The following is an 18,852-nucleotide window of genomic DNA, read 5'->3' on the forward strand; positions in this document are numbered from 1 at the left end:
TGGTGCTGGAGAAGAGTATTGAGGGTACCATGGACTGCTAGGAAAACAAACAGATTCATCCTGGAAAGGGTCAAACTCGGCTGCTCCTTGGAGGCAAGGATTCTGAGGCTCCGTCTAACATACTTTGGACATGTTGTAAGGAGGCACCGGTCCTTTGAGAGGGACATCATGCTTGGTAGAGTGGAGGGACAGTGCAGGAGGGAAGGCCCTCTATGAGGTGGATTGATTCAATGACTGGGGCAATTGGGATGGGTGTATCGGAGATGGTGCGATCGGCACAGGACAGAGCAGAGTTGTTGTACATAGGGTCGCTATGTGACAGCACATAAATTTTTTTCTAAATAAAAGGTACACCTTGTATTCTTGGTATAAAATAAAACTGTTTAACTCTTTGCAGTTGTTCTTAGCTTTTGAGAGTACAGGACAGGACTTGAGCATTTTCTGCCTGAAAATGCAAAGTTTTAATAGCATTTTAAAGTTCTCACAAGGTTCTAGAAGCTGTCCCAGCTTAACATTCTTGTTACAAGGTATGAAAGGGGAGGAAGATACACTGAAGTTTTTCTTTACTGATTTCTTTTTTTTACTAGAAGCTGTCATGGTAACACTATGTAATAGAGGGACTAGAATGAAAAGGAAGCAACAGTGTTCCATGAATAAAAGGCAAATTGTAATCTAACACTTAAGTTTTACTTTTGAGTAAGCTAGATGTTTTCCAAGGAGACTTTTCAGATGATTAGGTAATTTTTGGGTTTGTTTTTAAATTAGCTAAATTGTTATTGACAATGCTTCTCTTTATAGAAAGATACCATTTTAGAGAAAAGCAGTTTTTGAGTCAAGACTAGAGCCATTTTTAATAGTTAATAAAAATCCAGACTATGTTTATTTACACTAATTATCTTTGTCTGTTTCACCACATGTCAAAGGGCATGAGAGAACCTTCTTTCTTTCTTTTTTTTTTTTGAGAGCTGCCTTCTTAACATACCTGTTTTCTAAAGTATATTTGGATCTTTAGCTGACATCTTTTTATAAGAATTTTAATACTGAATAAGCCTACATAAACGTCTTGACTCACTCTAAAGGCTTCTTTCTCCCCTCCTATACCCATATGTTTCTTTGCAACTTTTTTCATCTACGTAAAATTAAGGTTCTAGTGCCCTAGTTCTAAGGAACTGTACTACTAACCTAAAGGCACTTGATGTGAATCCACCAGCTGCTCTGAGAGAGAAAGATGAGCCTTCTCCTCCCATGCAATTTACTGCCTCCAAAACCTGCTGGAGGGCTAGCTGTGGGTCATTTTCAACTTGATGGTATATAACAGCAGCAAGAATTTAATTGTAATTTAATACATTTATCTTTCTATCACTTCACTTTTTGAGAAAAATAATGATTATAATCTTTGTTTCACTTTAGTAGTGTTTCTCACTGTTTTGAGTGTTATAAAGATTTCATATACTTCTTAAGTGTTTTTTAAAGTTAAAATTCTCAAACCTCCCAAAAATATATTTGTAGCTATTTCTCAAACTTGAATTCTTAGCCCTTGTTTATACCACCTTAATTTACTAGTATCACAAAGTGTTTCTTTACCAGGGACAACTTTCCCCTCCAGGGAATATTTGGCAGTATCTGGAAATATTTTTCCTTACTACAACTGGAGTAGGGGTTTCTATTTTGGAGGTTGTAAAATCCTTTCTTGTGGAAGAAAGTATATGAATTGCAGTGGGTCAGAGCTCAGGAGTACTGCTAATTATCCTACAATTCATTTGCTTTCTCCCACAACAAAGCATTTTACAACCTCCAAAATGTGAATAGTTCTAAAAGTGAAAATTCTGGTGTGATAGAAGGTGTGTACATATATGTAAATTCCCTTCTAGTTCTGGAAGTCATACAAGGCATGTTTTTGCTTACAAAGAAAGCACAATTTTTCTCACAGGTCATGGCTTTTACTTCTCTGTCCATACTGTGATTGCTAAGAATGTACAGTATTTTTCAGGAAGATGCCATGGTGAGCCAGAACTACATTATATTCTGGTTTGGGGTTTGTTGGGTTTTTGTTTGGGTTTTTTTTTTGTAGTGTTTTTTTTTTTTTTTTTTTTTTTTGTTCTTCCTTCATATTTTCTGCTTTATTATGCTGTTTAATTTATTATTTCCAAAATCTTAGTTTAGGTCATCATTACTTCTTACACAGATTTTACTACAATAAATGGGGATGTAAATGGTTTTTTGGGGGGTTTTTTGCTTGCTTTTTTTTTAGATTCCTGTGCAGTTGGAAGAAATAATGTAGAGACACCCTCATGGACTGACCCTTTGCCCAATTTCCCATAATGGTAACATCTTACAAAACTGTAGTATAGTATCATAACCTGAATTCAGTGAATATAACCCACAGATCTTACTTAAATTTCCTCAGGTATCACTTGTTTTTGTGTCTGTTTTAAGACTGCAATATTATGACAAGTATAGATTTTGTATCTACCATTACCTTAATCACCACTGGAAACTCCTGTATTTTTTCATAACCACTTTCCCTCATTTCTTGTTCCAGTCCCCATTCTCCACCCCTTATTTATTTTTTAAATATGCGTTTAAATTGATTTTTAATCGTAGTAACCTTAAAGGACAGAGTAGAATGATGCTGTAAGGTTTCATAGACTATAATTTTTGTGGGAATAGCTTGCTAGGTGTTTTCTCTTTAGAGTAGGTATGTGGATTTTGAACATCAGATAAAAGTTGAGCTGTTCACCACTGTGCTCTGCCCACACTCCTTTCTTTAACTTTTGGTGACCACTGATCTGTTTTCCAGGTGTGTAATTTTCTCATTTTAAGAGTAACATTGTTTCCTTTTCTGTAATTGGCTTTTTTCATTCAGCATCATTTCTTGAGATTTATTTAAGTTATTGCATTTGTCAATAGTTTATTCTTTTGTATTGCTGCATACTGTTTCATAGACTGAGTATACTATGGGTTTTTTTAAACATTGATGTTTATTTGGGTTGTTTCCAGTTTGGGGCAATTATAAGTTATGGTGAACAGTTGACTGCATGTTTTTATGTGAAGGTTGCTAAGAGCTAGAGTTGACTCCACAATACACAACAAACTTTGTATCTCTTGGATAAATGCTCAAGAACATCTGGGTTATATGGAAATTTCCAAGCTACCTACCTGACTGGAAGAGATCCATAATTGTGCCCATTCCAAAGAAGAATGATCCAACAGAATGCAGAAATCATTAATATCAACACATAAGTAAAATATTTTGATGGAGAAAATAAAAAAGTGGCTATAGAAGTATATTGACTGGAAATTACCATAAATCAAATCATCTAGACAAGAGCATAGAATGAAGGTTATCATTGCTGATGTCAAATGAATTTTTTACTGAAAATAAGGAATACCTGAAAACTTGTTTACATATATTTTATTAATATTGATTAGAGATACTGATTTAAAGACATTCAAACAATGTCCTTTATAAGTTGGGTGGGTGATAACAAGTTTGTTTTGTGTAATGTTGCAAAGGATGAGAATTCCACAATACTTTGGTTGTGCTCATGTGGAACCAGTACATAGATAAATCATTTGAACAGAGTAAAGGGATAGCAGATAGTTTATAATCAGTAATGAACAATATTACACTATTCTTTTATCATATGTACTAAATCTGTATATTGTAAATAATCTTACAGTCTGGACTATATGAAGAAGAAAGGTGTACCAGGATCAGAAAAAAGACTAGATGTGTCTAGATGACACAACCTTGCTTGCTGAAAGTGAAGAGAACTGGAAGCATTTGCTGATGAAGATCAAAGACATAGCCTCTAGTAAGGATCTGTGAAAAGAACAGATGCACCGTGAAGTTGGCTGACTCTGATTTCTGCTTGTATCATAAAAGGGAACTGTCCCCATCAATAATAGCCATAGCAGTCGATAGGTATCTGCTTGGTCAAACTTAGTACCCCCAGTGTTCTTGCACTCCTTTCTACTAATTATTCAGGTCAAATATTCATTGTTAACGCACAGAGTTTATCCACAGTTGTGCTACCAAGAGTGGGGTTTATTAAGGAAGTAAGTTGGATAGTAAGAGAGGCAAAGAATACCATCTAATGTAAGTCCAGATGTTATTCCAGAAGTCCGGAGGCACAATTCCTCAATTAGTCCAGGCTCTGGTTTCAGTTCAGTAGACAGCTTATCTTTCCATCATCTATCAAGAATAGCAGAACCTTTACCTGTGGTTTTTATCTCAGGACTCATGGTTGCACCTTGCCACAGTTTCTCCCCAACAGTGCCATAGTATCTTTATCACCATCACCAAGATCTTGCCACCAGGGTCTTGCTCTGGACTTCCTCAAGTCATCTTGCCTAGTGTGGTAAACACCCTCTTCCTTATCCTAGTCCCACAGCTGTTGATGACTTATAAGACCATGTGTCTGCAGTTACAGTAGCAGTAGCTGGAGACCAGAGGGACTAACATAATGGCTAGAAAAGCCAGCTTTTAAGCTAGCACTGCAGGATCATGTCTCAGTATAAAACCAAGTCTCCAAAACTCCAGTTGTAGGAAATGGACAAAATAAAACAAAAGTTGTCATTTTACTTGAATTCACAGTCAGCATTCCTGGTAGCTGTAGTCAGACATTTTGAACTCCTTTTAAAGTGCTAATGAGCCAAGATACCACTGAGGATTAAGATGTACCTTGCCCAAGGCATAATATTTTTGAGGCTTTGTGCACACAAAATTTGAACTACCAGAAGAAAAGAACAGTTTGTCTTTGGAAAAAGTACAGTCAGAAGGCTGCTTAGAAGTAAACATGACCAGGCTGTGTCTTAAATATTTTAGACATGTTATCAAGATGGACCCAATCCCAAGAGAAAGACTTCATGCTTAATATAGTAGCAGGTCAGTGAAAAAGAATACTATCTTTTGGATTGGCACAATGGCTGCAACAATAGACTTAAACAAACAACAGTTGTGAGGATAGTGCAGGCCACTAGAAATAGAAATTGACTCCATAGCACCTAACAATAGCAATGGTAATTTTATCTTCGTTTCATAATCTCTTTAACTGCTGTGGTATTTACAAGAAACTTAGAAACTGTTTTCCATAGCTTCTGTACCATTTCTCCCCTAAGCACTGTGTGATTGATCCACATTCTACATTCTCATCAGCATTTGTTTTGGTGCAAGAACCTTTTGAGAAGCTTTGATAGTGAAGCCTTTGGCCACTAACAAAAAGATTGGCAGTTAAGTTCCATCAGTCTGCACTGTGAGAGAAAAATTAGGGAACCTGCTTTTATAAGATTACAGCCTTAGAAACTCAGTGATACAGTTCTACTCTTGTGCTTATAGGGTCAGTAGAAATCTGAATTCACAATGGTGCCTTTTTTGACCTATAGGGAAAGACATTTTGTTTGTTCTTTGCAAGAAGATCTCTCTCTTACTGTATACTTGTTGTCATGTGCCAAAGAGTCAGAACCATCTCAAAGCTGAACCCTCCAGTGGGTTTTCAAAGACTATAAATCACATGGAAGGAAAGTACTCATCTTTCTTCTACTGAGTACTTGGTGGATTCAAACTGCCTACCATTCCTTAGTGAACTGCAATGGATAAGGAATTGCACTTCCAGCCCAAAGGCATGCAGTTCAAATCCACCAATTGCTCCTTTGGAGAAAGATGGGCACTTTCCTCCTATGTGATTTACAGCCTCTGAAAACCCACTGGAGAGTCAGCTGGTCAACTATGAGTCTGTTCTGACTCCATGTCTTTAATAGTAACAACATGTCTTGGTGATCTCCTTGTGGGATATACCTTCCTCTGCATTTGAAGTTTCCTTCTCTATGTCTAGTCTGCACTTTTTAGATGTCAAAAGTTTGTTAAGATACCTTTCACTGATGGGCTTTATTACCATAAAGAAAATACTGTTTTGAAATGTGATTGCGTACACAGAAATAGGATTTAGAATTCCAACATATTCATCTATATATCCTTTTTTAAAAATTCACCATCCATGTAGTTCATCTTGTACTGGAATTTATTATTTGGACACATTGCTATTCTAATTTCCTAATTTATAAAATTAAAATAAGTAAAAATAATGGTAGGTGGCACAGAACTGTTGTGAAGTAGTTAAAATCATGTACGCAGATTATTAATCTATATCTAATGTATTGATATGTAAATAGTAAATGACAATTTCTAATGATTTCTGAGTCTTTAGCCAAATGTAAGTAGATATTCTTAATATATGTTTGGTATTGTTATGTGCCATTGAGGCAGAATTTACTCAAAGCAGGCCCTACAGTGGTTTTCAAGATTACCATCTATCTCTCTCAGGGCAACTGATGGATTCCTTCAAGTTGTCAGTACAACTCCTTATGCACTAGACCACCAGAACCCTCTTAAGATTCTTTAGAAATAGCTAAAATATCTACTCCTTTATCTCTCTAGTATAAATACTTATACCTTTTGAAATATAGTTGCATTATAGAACATTATAAAACTATTTGATCCTGCCCTGTCCTAAAAATCTCGGCCGTGCTTAAGCCTTTGGTTGTAGCCAAGGTTCAGTCCATTTCCTTGAAGATCTTTTCTCTTCACTGACCTTATCAAGCATGGTGTTCTCTTCAAGAGACTGGTTAAATCCTGATAACATACCCAATGTGTGCAACTAGAAATCTCACCATCCTCTCTTAGGAGCATTGTGGCAAAACTTCTTTCCAGATAGATTTGCTTATATTTTCAGAAGCACAGAATTTCATTCTTCCCTGATACCACAATAAATAGTATCGGTTCTTTTTTAAAAAAAATTTTTGTAATTTTTTTGTCCAACTTGCACCTATATCTGTCATGGGATCCAAAAAGCTGTGGCTTATGGGAAGCATGCTTTATTCTCTAAAGTGCTTGCTTTTTGGTCCTTTACAGCACATTTGCACACTGTGATAAGTCCTTTGATTTCTTGCCTACTGCTTCCAAAGCACTATGGATCTAAGTAAAATTAAATCCATGACAACTTTGGTATTTTCTCTCATGATCATGGTGTTGCTCAGTATTGGTACAGTTTTGTGAATATTTGTTTTGTTTATGTTGAGGTATATATAATCCATACTGAAGGATTACAGTCATTGAGCTTCATTATTGGTGACAAAGTGGTGGTGGTTCTGTTAACCCAACAGCACACAGTTCCTATTCACCACTTACTCTGTGGGAAATGGAGGAGTACTTTCCTTTGTGTAATTTTCTTATCTCTCAGAACCCACCAGAAGGTCAGTTAAGGATCAGATCTGACCCAGTGGTTCTTTACAATATCAGATGTGTATTTTTTGCAAAGGTTGTGTCCTCTGCACATAGCAAATTATTGAAATTCTTCCTCTGATCCAGATGCTACATGTTGTTCATGTAGTCTAGCGTTTTTAGGTTATATGTGAGTATACAGATTGAATACTTCGGGCATGTTGCAAGGAGGGACTGGTCTTTGGAGAGGGACAATCATGTTCAGGAGACTATGGAGGGACAGTACAGGAGAGGAAGACCCTTAATGAGATGGATTGATTCTGTGATTGGGGTGGTGGAAATGAGTGTGTCAGAGACGGCGAGGTTGGCACAGGATAGAGCAGTCTTTAGGGCTGTTGTACATAGAGTTGCTATGATTCACAAGCAACTCAACGGCACTTAACAACAACATATAGATTGAATAGATATGATGAAACAACATCCTTGATGCACAGTTTTCCTAATTTTAAACTCTGGACTTCTGTTTGAATGACTGCTGTTTGGTCTATGTACCAGTTGCTTATGAGCACTTGTGCCCTGTTGTGTTGCGATCTACACAGCTGAATGTCTGCATGTTGTTGTTGTTGTTATATGCCGTTGAGTCGCTTGCGACTCATAGCGACCCTATGTACAACAGCCCTAAACGCTGCTCTGTACTATGCCATTCACATTGTCTCCAATAAACCCATCCCGATTACCCCAGTCACTGAATCAATCCACCTCACAGAAGGCCTTCTCTCCTTAAAACATGACCAAAATGTCAGACGAAGCCTCAGAATCCTTGCCTCCAAGGAGCAGCCTAGTTTAACCCTCTCCAGGATGAATCTGTATATTTTCTTAGCAGTCCATGGTACCCTCAATACGCTTCTCCAGCACCACAGCTCAAAGGCCTCAATTCTCCTTCCATCCTCCTGAGTCATTGCCCAACTCTCTGATGCATAACAAATGATAGCAAAGACCATGGCCTGTATCCGACACACCTTAGTCTCCAGAGTGACACCATTGCTCTTCAGTACTTTGGAGAGGTCCCTAACAGCAGACTTTCCCCTCACAATATATCTTTTAATTTCCTGGCTGCTTGTGCCAAGAGTGTTGACTGTGGATCCAAGCAGACTAAAGCTGTGAACAATCTCAATCTCTTCACCATCCATCCTGATGCTGCCAGTTGGTCCAGTGGTGAGAATCTTTTACTTCTTCACATTGACCTTCAATCCATAATGAAGGCTGCACTCCTTGACATTCTGCAGCAAGTGCTTCAGGTCCTCCTCAGTTTCAACATGCAGGGTTGTGTCATCTGCGTAACACAGATTGTTGATATATCTTCCACCAGTCCTGACGCCACATTTCTTCTCATAGAGCCCAGCCTCCCAGATAATGTTCTGCATACACTCTTCCCAATTTTGAACCATGCAGTGTTTCCTGGCTCTGTTCTGACGACTGCCTCCTGGTCCAAGTGTAGGTTTTGCATTAGCACGATCAAGTGTTCTGGGATTCCCATTCTTCTCAGAGTCAGCCACAGTTTGTTATGATCCACACAGTCAAATGCCTTTGCGTAATCAATGAAACACCGATACACATTCCTCTGGTACTCTCTGCTTTCAGCTAAGATCCATCTAACATTATCTACAGTATTCCTAGTATCATGACCCCTTCTAACTAAACCCAGCCTGGATTTCTGGCATTTCTCTGTTGATGTGCTTTTCTAGTTGTTTTTGGATACTCTTCAGTAGAATCTTGCTTGCATGTGAAATCAGTAATATTGTTCCACACTCTGTTGGGTCACCCTTCTTTGGGATGGGAACAAATATAGATCTCTTCCAGTCAGTTGGCCAAGTGTTTATAAACAGGTAAATATCTTTCTTGTATTCTTTAATTTAAGCTAAGATCTACCTCACATTCATAATGATATCTGTAGTTGAATGTCTTTGTCTGACTCTAACTTGAATTTCTGGCAATTCCCTGTTTGTGTCTCCTCCAGTTGGGTTGGTTTGTTTGCGGTTTTTTGTTGTTGTTATTGTTCAGCAAGATTTTACTTACTCTTATATTATTGATACTTTGTGATTTCTAAATTGAATTAGATCACTTTTTTTAAGCTTCTCTATGTTCTAGAGCAAGTTTCAGAATCTGTTCAGATGTCCAATTTGGTTTTTTATTTATTTTGTAATGGTCTCTTTCTTTTTGTGGAATGGGCTCAACTATGGATCTTTTTCAAGTTAGTTGGCCAATTAGCTTTTCTCAAATTTCTTAACATATCCTGGCAAGCAGCTTGAGAAATGCTGAGGGTGTTATTCCCTTTTGATTTTCTACCTCTAGGTCTTTATAGATTTTATTGTAATACTATGCTTTACGTTTCGAGGCACTTCTCTCCCACTTGGTTGTGTCATCATTTCTTCCACTGACTTCAGTTTCTTTGTGTTTTACAGCAAGTTTCAGATCTCCTCTTACAATTATTTTGGTCTTTTCTTTCTTTTAAATTACTTTTGCATTCTTTATGTGTGATCCCATAACTCCCTGGCCTTTGGTTATTAGTCTTTAATTCTTAGATCTTTCTTCAGATGATCCATAAGTTTATTTGGTATTCAGCTCAGATTGTATTTTAGTTCTCCTTGACTTCTTTGAAGGTTGTTCTACTTAAATTTTGAACTTGCATGTGAGCAGTTGATGGTTTGGTCCACAGTCTATTCTGGGCGTTGTTCTGACTGATGATGCTGATTCACTTCATCTGGAAGGTTTAGTTGCTATTTGTGTATTTTAAGGGTTTGATATATTGACATTCATACAAATTTCTGTCATGTGATCCTAGGCCCCATTTCTGTATCACCAAGGACATATTTTCCAACTACCAGTCTTTTGTTTCCAGCTTGTATTTTAAATAGCAGCTACTAATGATGCATTTTAATTGCATGTTTGATTAATTTTAGACAGCAGAACTTGGTAAAAACCTTTAGTTTCTTCATCTTTGGCTTTAGTGGTTGGTGCATAAATTTGAAAAGTAGTCATATAAATGTTTTCCTTGTATGTATATTGTTATTACATGGTAGCATTATACTTCTGGATGAACCTGGAAATAATCTTTTAACAATGAATATGAAGTCGCTCCTCTTTAGTGTATCCATCCTCTCTAGCAAAGTATGTAATTGTTGGATTTCAAATGACCAGCACCAATCCATTTAAATACACTTATACCTTGTTGCCTAATCGTTAAGTTATTGATCCTCTAAGCCAAGGATTGTGTGTTCAAGTCCCTTCTGAGGTGCTTGTGTTTTTAGAGTTCTGGTTGCCTAAAGAGCTGGATTGCCAGTCCAAAGACAGGTGGTTTCAGTCCTCCACCAGTTCCATGGGAGAAAGGTGCACAATCTCTTCCTGTGTGTGATATCTGAAAAACAACTGGAGGGTCAGCTGTAAGTCAGTACTGACTAAAAGATACAATAACAAGGCCTAGGATATTGATCTTTATGGGTTCCGTTGAATTTTTTAGAACTTCCTGTTTTCCTAAATTCATATTTCATGTATTTCACATTCCAGTTATTAAAAGATGTTTCCAAGTCTTTGTCCTTGTTTGTAGTAATGCCACATCAATAATACCATATCTAGTCTAATTGGCTGAAAGCTTTATTTTATCTGTGTCATCAATTTATATTCAACTGTGGAGAAGCTACTTTTGCCGGGTGGCGTGCCTTCCAACTGAGAACTTACCTTTTGTTGCTACATTAGTGTTCCACTAGTATTGATAGGGTTTGCAAGGGCCCATTGTTACAGAACTGGATGGCCAGCTTCATGTTCTTTCTTTGTATGGAAGCTCCACTGAAACCTGTTAACCATGGATGACTCTGTTATATTTTAAATACTGGTGGCATGATTTTCAGCATCACACCAAGACACAAGACACCATATTATAGAACACACTTAAAATAGTGGTCATGCTCCACTGGGGAGAATTCACAACAAGATGTCACACAGGATAACCTCCACCCCCAGACATGAGTCCCTTAGAAATGTAGCAGCAGGCACTGCAGGAAAGTAAAGAACTTCCCCAAGGATGATGCCACCAAGCCTGTGCACCTTACAGCCTTCTTTGGCTACAAGGCCGGCATGACCGACATCGTGCAGAAGGTGGACAGTCCAGGGTCTAAGGTGAACAAGAAGGAAGTGGTAGAGGTGGTGATTGTGAGCATCATAGATTACAATGGAAACCCAATTTGGCCTCCACAACTTTAAGATTGTATTTGCAGAGCACATCAGTGATGAGTACAAATGGTGCTTCTGCAAGAAATGGCAGGACGAGGATTGCAAGAAACTGTTAATGTACTTAAGCAGTATGAAGAAGTACTGTCAGGTCATGAGCGTCATTGCCCACATATGTACGTGCCTCCCCTGCAACTGAAGAAGGCTCACTTGATGGAGATCCAGGGGCTCCATGGCCAAGAAGCTGGACTGAGCCCATGAGAAGCTGGTGACAGTGAGCCTTGGGTTCGACCAGGGAAAGAACTACATAGGGGTCGCCAGCCGCTGAAGTAGCAAGAGGCCGCCCCACAAGATCCACTGAGGGCTGCACAAGGTTGCTTGTATTGGGGCCTAGCATCCCACCCAAGTGGCCTTTTCTGTGGCCCATGCTGGGAAGGAGGGCTACCATAGCCATACAGAGATCAACAAGATCTACAAGATTGGCCAAGGCTACCTTATCAAGGACAGCAATCTAAGAAAAAACAATACCTCCACTGACTACACTCTCAAACAAGAGCATCACTCCTGAGTGGTTTTGCCCACTTTGGTGAACAACGACTTTGTCATGCTGAAAGTCTGTGTGGTGGGGGCCAAGAAGCAAGTGCTGACTGTCCAAAGTCTTTGCTGATGCAGATCATATGTTGGACTCTGGAAAATACTGATTTCAGGTTCATCAACACCACCTCCAAGTTTGGCCATGGCTGCTTCCAGATGATGGAGGAGAAGGTGGCTTTCTTGGGATCACTTAAAGAGGGACCACATTATATCACTGCTGCTTTCCTTCATCTAACTTTTAATTGAGTCATCAGAATTGCCTGAAGATTTCCCTTTTTATTGCAAGGATAAGAGGTGGATTGATTATAAAGCTAGCTTAGATTGGCTCCTCAAGGGTGGTTAAATAAATGCTTTTATGTGGAATGATGTATATTTGGTTACATATACTTGTGAAAGTTGGACAGTGAATAAAGAAGACCAAAGAAGAAATGATGCCTTTGAATTGTGTTAGCAAAGACTATTTGAATGCAGTATGGTTTAACAAAAGAAAACAGAAATCTGTCTTTGAAGAAGTATAGGCAGATTGCTCCTTCCAATCAAAAATGGTGAGAGTTTGTGTCACATACTTTAAGTGTGTTGCATGCTATGAAAAAGTATGGAGTCAGCAAATGAGCGAAAAAACTCTCAAGGAAATGATTGGCACACTGACTGCAATAATGATGTTATGAGTGGAGCACTGGGCTTAAAAGATAAAGAGATTGTGAAGATGTTTCTGGACCGAGCAAGGTTTTGTTCTGGACTCAGTTGTACCTAATGATAACATGAGGTGGAGGTTAAAGATGTTCTGATTGTTCAGCTTTTCCAAATTGTGGTATTCTTATCATCTCTAGCATCATCTACTTCCCCTTAGAACATTCCCTCTGTTCTTTGGAATCTATATTTGGCTGCCATATATAACAGAACTCACAATGTATTTACAGCTCAGTGGTTTATTAGAAAGGTAACAGGATACAACTTGGGATCAGGAATAATTCAGGATACGATTCCTAATCAGTATAGCTGCTCTTCTCACCCTCTGCTGCTGGGTCTTGTTTTAGGCCTTCTCAGACAAGTGTTAAACATCTTGTGTATTTGGAACAGCTAGCTACCACCACAGCATTCTAATGCTGCTTTCCTGATTCCAGCTGTCTGGTGCTCCTGTAGCTTTCTAGCTGGTACGTAAAACTACTTCCATCTTTTTAAATGTAGTTTTTGTTGTTAGGTGCTGTCGAGTCAAGTATGACTCATGGTGACCCTATGAACGAAAGATCTGAACCCTGTTCTATCCTGTACCATTTTTACATTTCCTGTTACACAGAAGCCCATTGCAGCAGCCACCATGTGAGTCCACCTGGTTAAGGGTCTTCCTCTCCTTCGCCATCCTCCACCCTTCCTAGCATCATGTCCTTCTTCAAGGAATAGCCCCTCTTAGCAACATGCCCAAAGTATGTAAGGCAAAGTCTCATCATTCTTGCCTCCAGAGAGTACTCCCAGCTGCACCCTTTCCAAGACCTATTAGTTTTCTTGGCCATCCACTGGATGTTCAGTGCTCTTCTTCAAAACCACAGCTCAAAGGCCTCAGTTCTTTTTCTGCCATCCTTATTCATTGTCCAGCTCTCTCAGATGCATACCAAGTAATCTAGTAGGATGGTGAAATTTACTTAGCCCCTTGTTAGGGTTTCATATACCTTAATATATCACAGTGATAATTAATTTTGTACTGGTTTATTTACAAAGTTCAAATACATTGTTTATCAAACTGGATCTTTGCAGTTTTTTTCATCTCCCCCCCAACGTATCAAATTGTGCAACCCTATAATTAAACTGATAATTAACCCCCCCATTCTCACCCCTGTACTTGCACCCTTCCCCCTCCTTGGATTGTCATATTCATTCTACAGTAATGGTTTTATACAGTATTTGTTCATATGGAATTGAGTTCACTCAGAATAATGCTCTCCAATCCCTCCCAAGTTAAATAGTAATTTATTAAATAATTTCTCCTGCATACTGCTTAGTATTCTAGATAAGGGAGAGAACTATTTAAAAGAGATACATGATTAGGTATTATTGTCATGACAGGAGTCTAGAACGAAGGCAGCATAGTGGAGTGGACTTGGGGAAGGGGTAAGGATTGTATAACAATGAAAGAATTTTACTTTTCAAAGAGAAGGGTGAAGTGGCGGGGAGGGGTGGGCAGGGAGAAAAGTGCAACAATGAATGAATGGAAATCCAAAATCTCTGTAAATTTCCATTAAAATTAATAATACAAAAATAAAACAAAACACTTGGGGGGGAAATGTTTATTTCCCCATTCTTCAAAATACCTGGGAAGTTTTCTTATAATACTTTTTTCAGTTTTCTCAGTGATTTCCTTGTCACTTCCCTGTTCTGAAATTCCAGTTACAAGTATGTTGTTCTTTTGATGTCATCCCACATGATTCTAATGTTTATTTTCTTTACATCTCATTTCTGATTTTTCTCCTAGTATGTTTCCAGTGAGGCTCTGTTTTCCAGTTCACTGACTTACCTGTTCCATCACTTCAGTTCTTCTTTTTCATCCTATCAGTGTGTTGGACACTTCTGCCATTTTGGTCTTAATATTCTAGGTTGCATTTTCATGCTTTTCTGTTATATTTCCAGAATTGTATTGGCTGTGCCCTCTCCATCTTGTGATGATTTTTAAGTTCTTGAACCTATTTATCTATGCTATCAATTCTTTCTTCCATCTTTTGCATTTTCTTCCATAACTGTTCAAGTTGTTCCTCATCAGTATATTTCTTCTGGCTCGTCCTCTCTGGAGTATTTGCTCTCTAAATGGCTTTTATTATTTTGTCCATCATTTTCATTTTCTGTAGCTGTTCAAACAACTCCACATCACCCTATTGATTCTGGTTCTCTCTGGGATATTCATTGGGTCTGCTTTTTTAGGCAAAGGGTTATTTTGTTTTTTCATGATGACTGAGGCAGACTGCTGCTTTCTTGGCATTATGTGAATCTTTGCTTAGTAGATGTTAGGTTGAGTATGGCAATGTTTTGTGAAGGCCCTATATTTTGTGCCTCTTCTTTTCCCTACAGCAGTGATTTCCTCCAAAGTACCTGAATGAGAAACCAAGAAGCCTGTTGTTCCCTTGAAGAACTGGCATCTCCACCTCACTCAGGCTGCTTATGCTGTCCTGCTCCCTTCTGCTTGAACTTAAGGGGTCCCGTGTGGTACAGCTGAAAAAGCAGTGATTCCCCAAAAGTACCTGAGTGAGAAACCAGGAAACCTGTTGTTCCTTCTGGAATGGGCATTTCCATCTCACTCAAGCTGCTCAAACTGTCCTTGCTCCCTTCTGCTTGAGTCCACATGGTGTAGCTAAACAGTGAATCCCTCAAAGTACCATGAGCTCCACACGGCACCTCTTCCTACAGTGCCACTCCATCTTATTTTTATGTTTTCTGGGTTATTCTGTGCTATGCATAGCATCTTTCAATATTGTGACTTGATACTTAAATTTTTCAGTTTTCTCAGCTTCAGAAATGCAGAGTGAGTTCTTCCCTTTTTGTTCTCCAAATCCAGCTCCATGCACATTCTATTATATATTTTGATTTGTCTTTTTGGCTACCCTTTTGAAATCTTCTGTTCAGCTCTTTTACTTTGGTATGTTTTCCCTTTGTTTTGGCTTCTTGACACTCCAGTGCAATTTCCAGAGTCTCTTCTGACATCCATTTTTTTGCCCCTTACCTCTGTCTTTGTAATAGCACTTTGCCCACTTCATGGATGAAATCCTTGATATCCCACAGCTCATCTGATCTTCGATCATTGGTGTTCAGTGCTTCAAATCTGTTCGTACCACAATCCCAGAGGCGCACGTTCGAACCCACCAGATGCTCTGCCAGGGAAGGAGGGATAATCTCCTCTTGTACCAGTCAGATCTGATTTGACGGTGCGCGCGCGCGCAGACACACACACACACACACACACACACACAATCTGTTCGTAAAATGATTTTGAAATTCAGATGTAATAGACTCAAGATCATATTTTGGTTCTTATGGACTTTTTAAATTTTTCCTCAGCCACAGTTTGAACCTGCATATCAGTGATTGATGGTGTGACCCACAGTCCACCCCTGCCCTAGTTTTGACTGCTGATTTTGAGCTTCTCTAGTGATTCTTTCCACAAATGTAGTCATTCTGATTCCTGTGTAGTCCATCAAGTGAAGTCTATGTGTATAAGTCGCTGTTTGTGTTTTTTTAAAAAAAGGTATTTACGATGAGCAAATCATTCAAAATACAAAATTCAATCATTCTATTTCCAGCCTTATTTCTGTCACCAAATCCATACTTTCTGACTACTCTTCCTCCTTCATTGTTTCCAATTTTGCATTCCAGTCACCAGTTATCATTAAATCATATTGATTGCATGTTTGGTCCATTTCGGACTGCAAGATTTGGTAAAATTTTTCAATTTCTTCCTTTTTTTGGCTTTAGATATAGAAGCATATATTTTAATAATAATAGCATTAACAGGTCCTTCTTGTATATATGTGGATAATATACTGTCACAACATTATATTTCAGCTAGAACTTGAAATTGACTTTTTTTACTATGAATGAGACACCATTCTTCTTCTGTTTTTTGTTCTCAGCATAGTATACCAATTGATTATCTGATTCATAGTGGCCAAAGCTAGTCCATCTCATTTCACTAATGCCTACAATAATGATAATGATGATTGTATTTCATTTTCCACAATTTCTGGTTTTCCAACATGCAAGCTATGAATGCTGCATGTTCCAGTTACTAGAGGATGCTTGCCATTAGTTGGGTTTTTTTTTCCTTTTTCTTTCTACTGACTTCTAATCTGGGCTCTACCTGTAATGCTATAACTATCTGCATTCCTCTACCGTTTATAGATGTTTCAGAGGCCTCTTATTTAAAATGTGAATGGCCAGTGCTGCTTCCTAGTCTGTCTTAATCTGGGAACTCTACAAAACCTGTCCACCATTGGCCTTGTGGCATTTGACAAACCAGTGGCAATACCTTTCACTATCACAGTAATGCATAAGTAATCTCAATACAGCAAACTGATAGACAAATGCTTTACCAATTAGAGCAGTATTCTCCCCAAATACAATGAAATGACAATTTAGTTTGTAACACTAATAGCAAACCAGCCTTTATACCAGTCCTGAGGGCTGCAGGCTGGAGGGCCCAACCAGCTTTTAACATGTTGCCACAGGAAAAGAAAGAAAACAAAATGTGTTTCTAAGCATGTCAATTTAAAAGTGTGCGGCAATGATATGTATGACCAGTGTCTCTTAAGTTCAGTGGCAGTGCTTTCCGAGCAAAGGAGAAGTGTCCTGTAGAACTGGTGTTTAGATAGGTTTTTCTTGCCCGAGGGCCCGAATGTATCCCATGCAGCCTTGGGGGCTCCACATTTACCTGAGATATGGGTGGGGTGTTTCAAGGTCCCTTGGTGTCCCTCCTCTCTGCCTGTTGGGATTTCTTTCTTCTTCCCTCTATGTGGCCTTAGAACAGATCCTTAAGAGACACTGGTCACAGAATAAGAAACTGTCAGAAGCCAACATATTTGGAATCACAGAAGCCAAGGAAGCTTCAGATATAAGCTATCAGATCAAGGGCAGGACAGTGGGAAATGAATGTTGAAGGGAATGAATAGAAGTGCATGGGTATCCTGGCGGATGGTGGAGCAGGGAAATAAGTGGGTAAAGACACATGTGCCAAGGGCAGGGACAACACGTATACGAATGGTTAACTGCAGAATAAAGGATATATCTTTTACTTTTCTGTAAAACACTGGTCTGTCTGATGTTTCTCTAAATCTGAACATTCAGATTAAGACAGACTAGGAAGAAAGATAGCCATCCACTTCTGAAATACCAGGCCTCCGAAAACCCTATGTACAGCAAAACACATGTAGATAACAGAAAGAGCAACTGAGGTTGAGCTATAAGGTATGGAAATACAAAGGAAGAGAAACAGTTGTAAGCAGACACTTGTAATTGGAACATGGAATGTGAGAACCATAAATGCAGAAAAATTAGATATTGTTAAGGAAGAAATGGAACGCATAAATATTGACATACTAGGCATTGTTGAGATGGACTGGCATGGGGCATTTTGAGTCGGATGATCATATGATTTATTAATCTGGAGATGAAAAGGTGAGAAAAAATGGAGTTGCTTTCATAGTTAAAAAAGTCATTTCTAGGTCCATCTTGAAGTACAATATTGTGAGTGACAGGATAATATCCATCCACCTACAAGGAAGTCCAGTGAATACCACTATCATTCAGATATATGCACTAACAACCAGAGCCAAGGAAGAGGAAATAGAAGATTTTTACGAACTTTTACAGTCAGATAGATCGAACATGCATTCAAGATGCATTGATAATAATGGGTGACTAGAATGCAAAAGTTGGGAACAAAGAAGATTCAGTAGTTGTAAAACATGGACTTGGTGACAGAAATGGAGCTGAAGAGAGGATGATTTTTGCACAATGATTTGTTCATTGCAAATAAGTTTAAGAGACATAAACGCAGGTTATATACATGGATTTCACCTGATGGTATGCATAGGAATCAGATTGATTACATCTGTGCAAAGAATTGCTGGAGAAGCTCAATATCAGCTGTGAAACCTAGGCCAGGAGCTGATTGTGGAACAGACCACCAACTACTCTTGCAAGTTCAAGCTGAAGCTGAGGAAAATTAAACCAAGTCCACGGAAACCAAAATATGACTTTGAGTCTATCCCACCTGAATTTCAGAACCATCTCAGGAACAGGTTTGAGGCCTTGAACACTAATGAGCGAAGACC

The 18,852-nt window shown here is 38.6% G+C and overlaps 1 protein-coding gene and 1 pseudogene across 1 annotated transcript in view; both read left to right on the forward strand.

Moving 5' to 3' along the window:
- The window catches only part of LOC102848817 (rho GTPase-activating protein 5-like), a gene marked incomplete at its 3' end in the record, with an annotated part of 99,113 nt that overhangs the window by 23,876 nt on the left and 56,385 nt on the right, over positions 1-18,852 (forward strand).
- LOC102857416 lies at positions 11,354-12,286 on the forward strand (annotated as a pseudogene).

This window comes from Elephantulus edwardii, unplaced genomic scaffold (assembly GCF_000299155.1).
Source record: "Elephantulus edwardii isolate Elephantulus edwardi_28Jun2011 unplaced genomic scaffold, EleEdw1.0 scaffold00084, whole genome shotgun sequence".
NCBI classification, from domain to species: domain Eukaryota; kingdom Metazoa; phylum Chordata; class Mammalia; order Macroscelidea; family Macroscelididae; genus Elephantulus; species Elephantulus edwardii.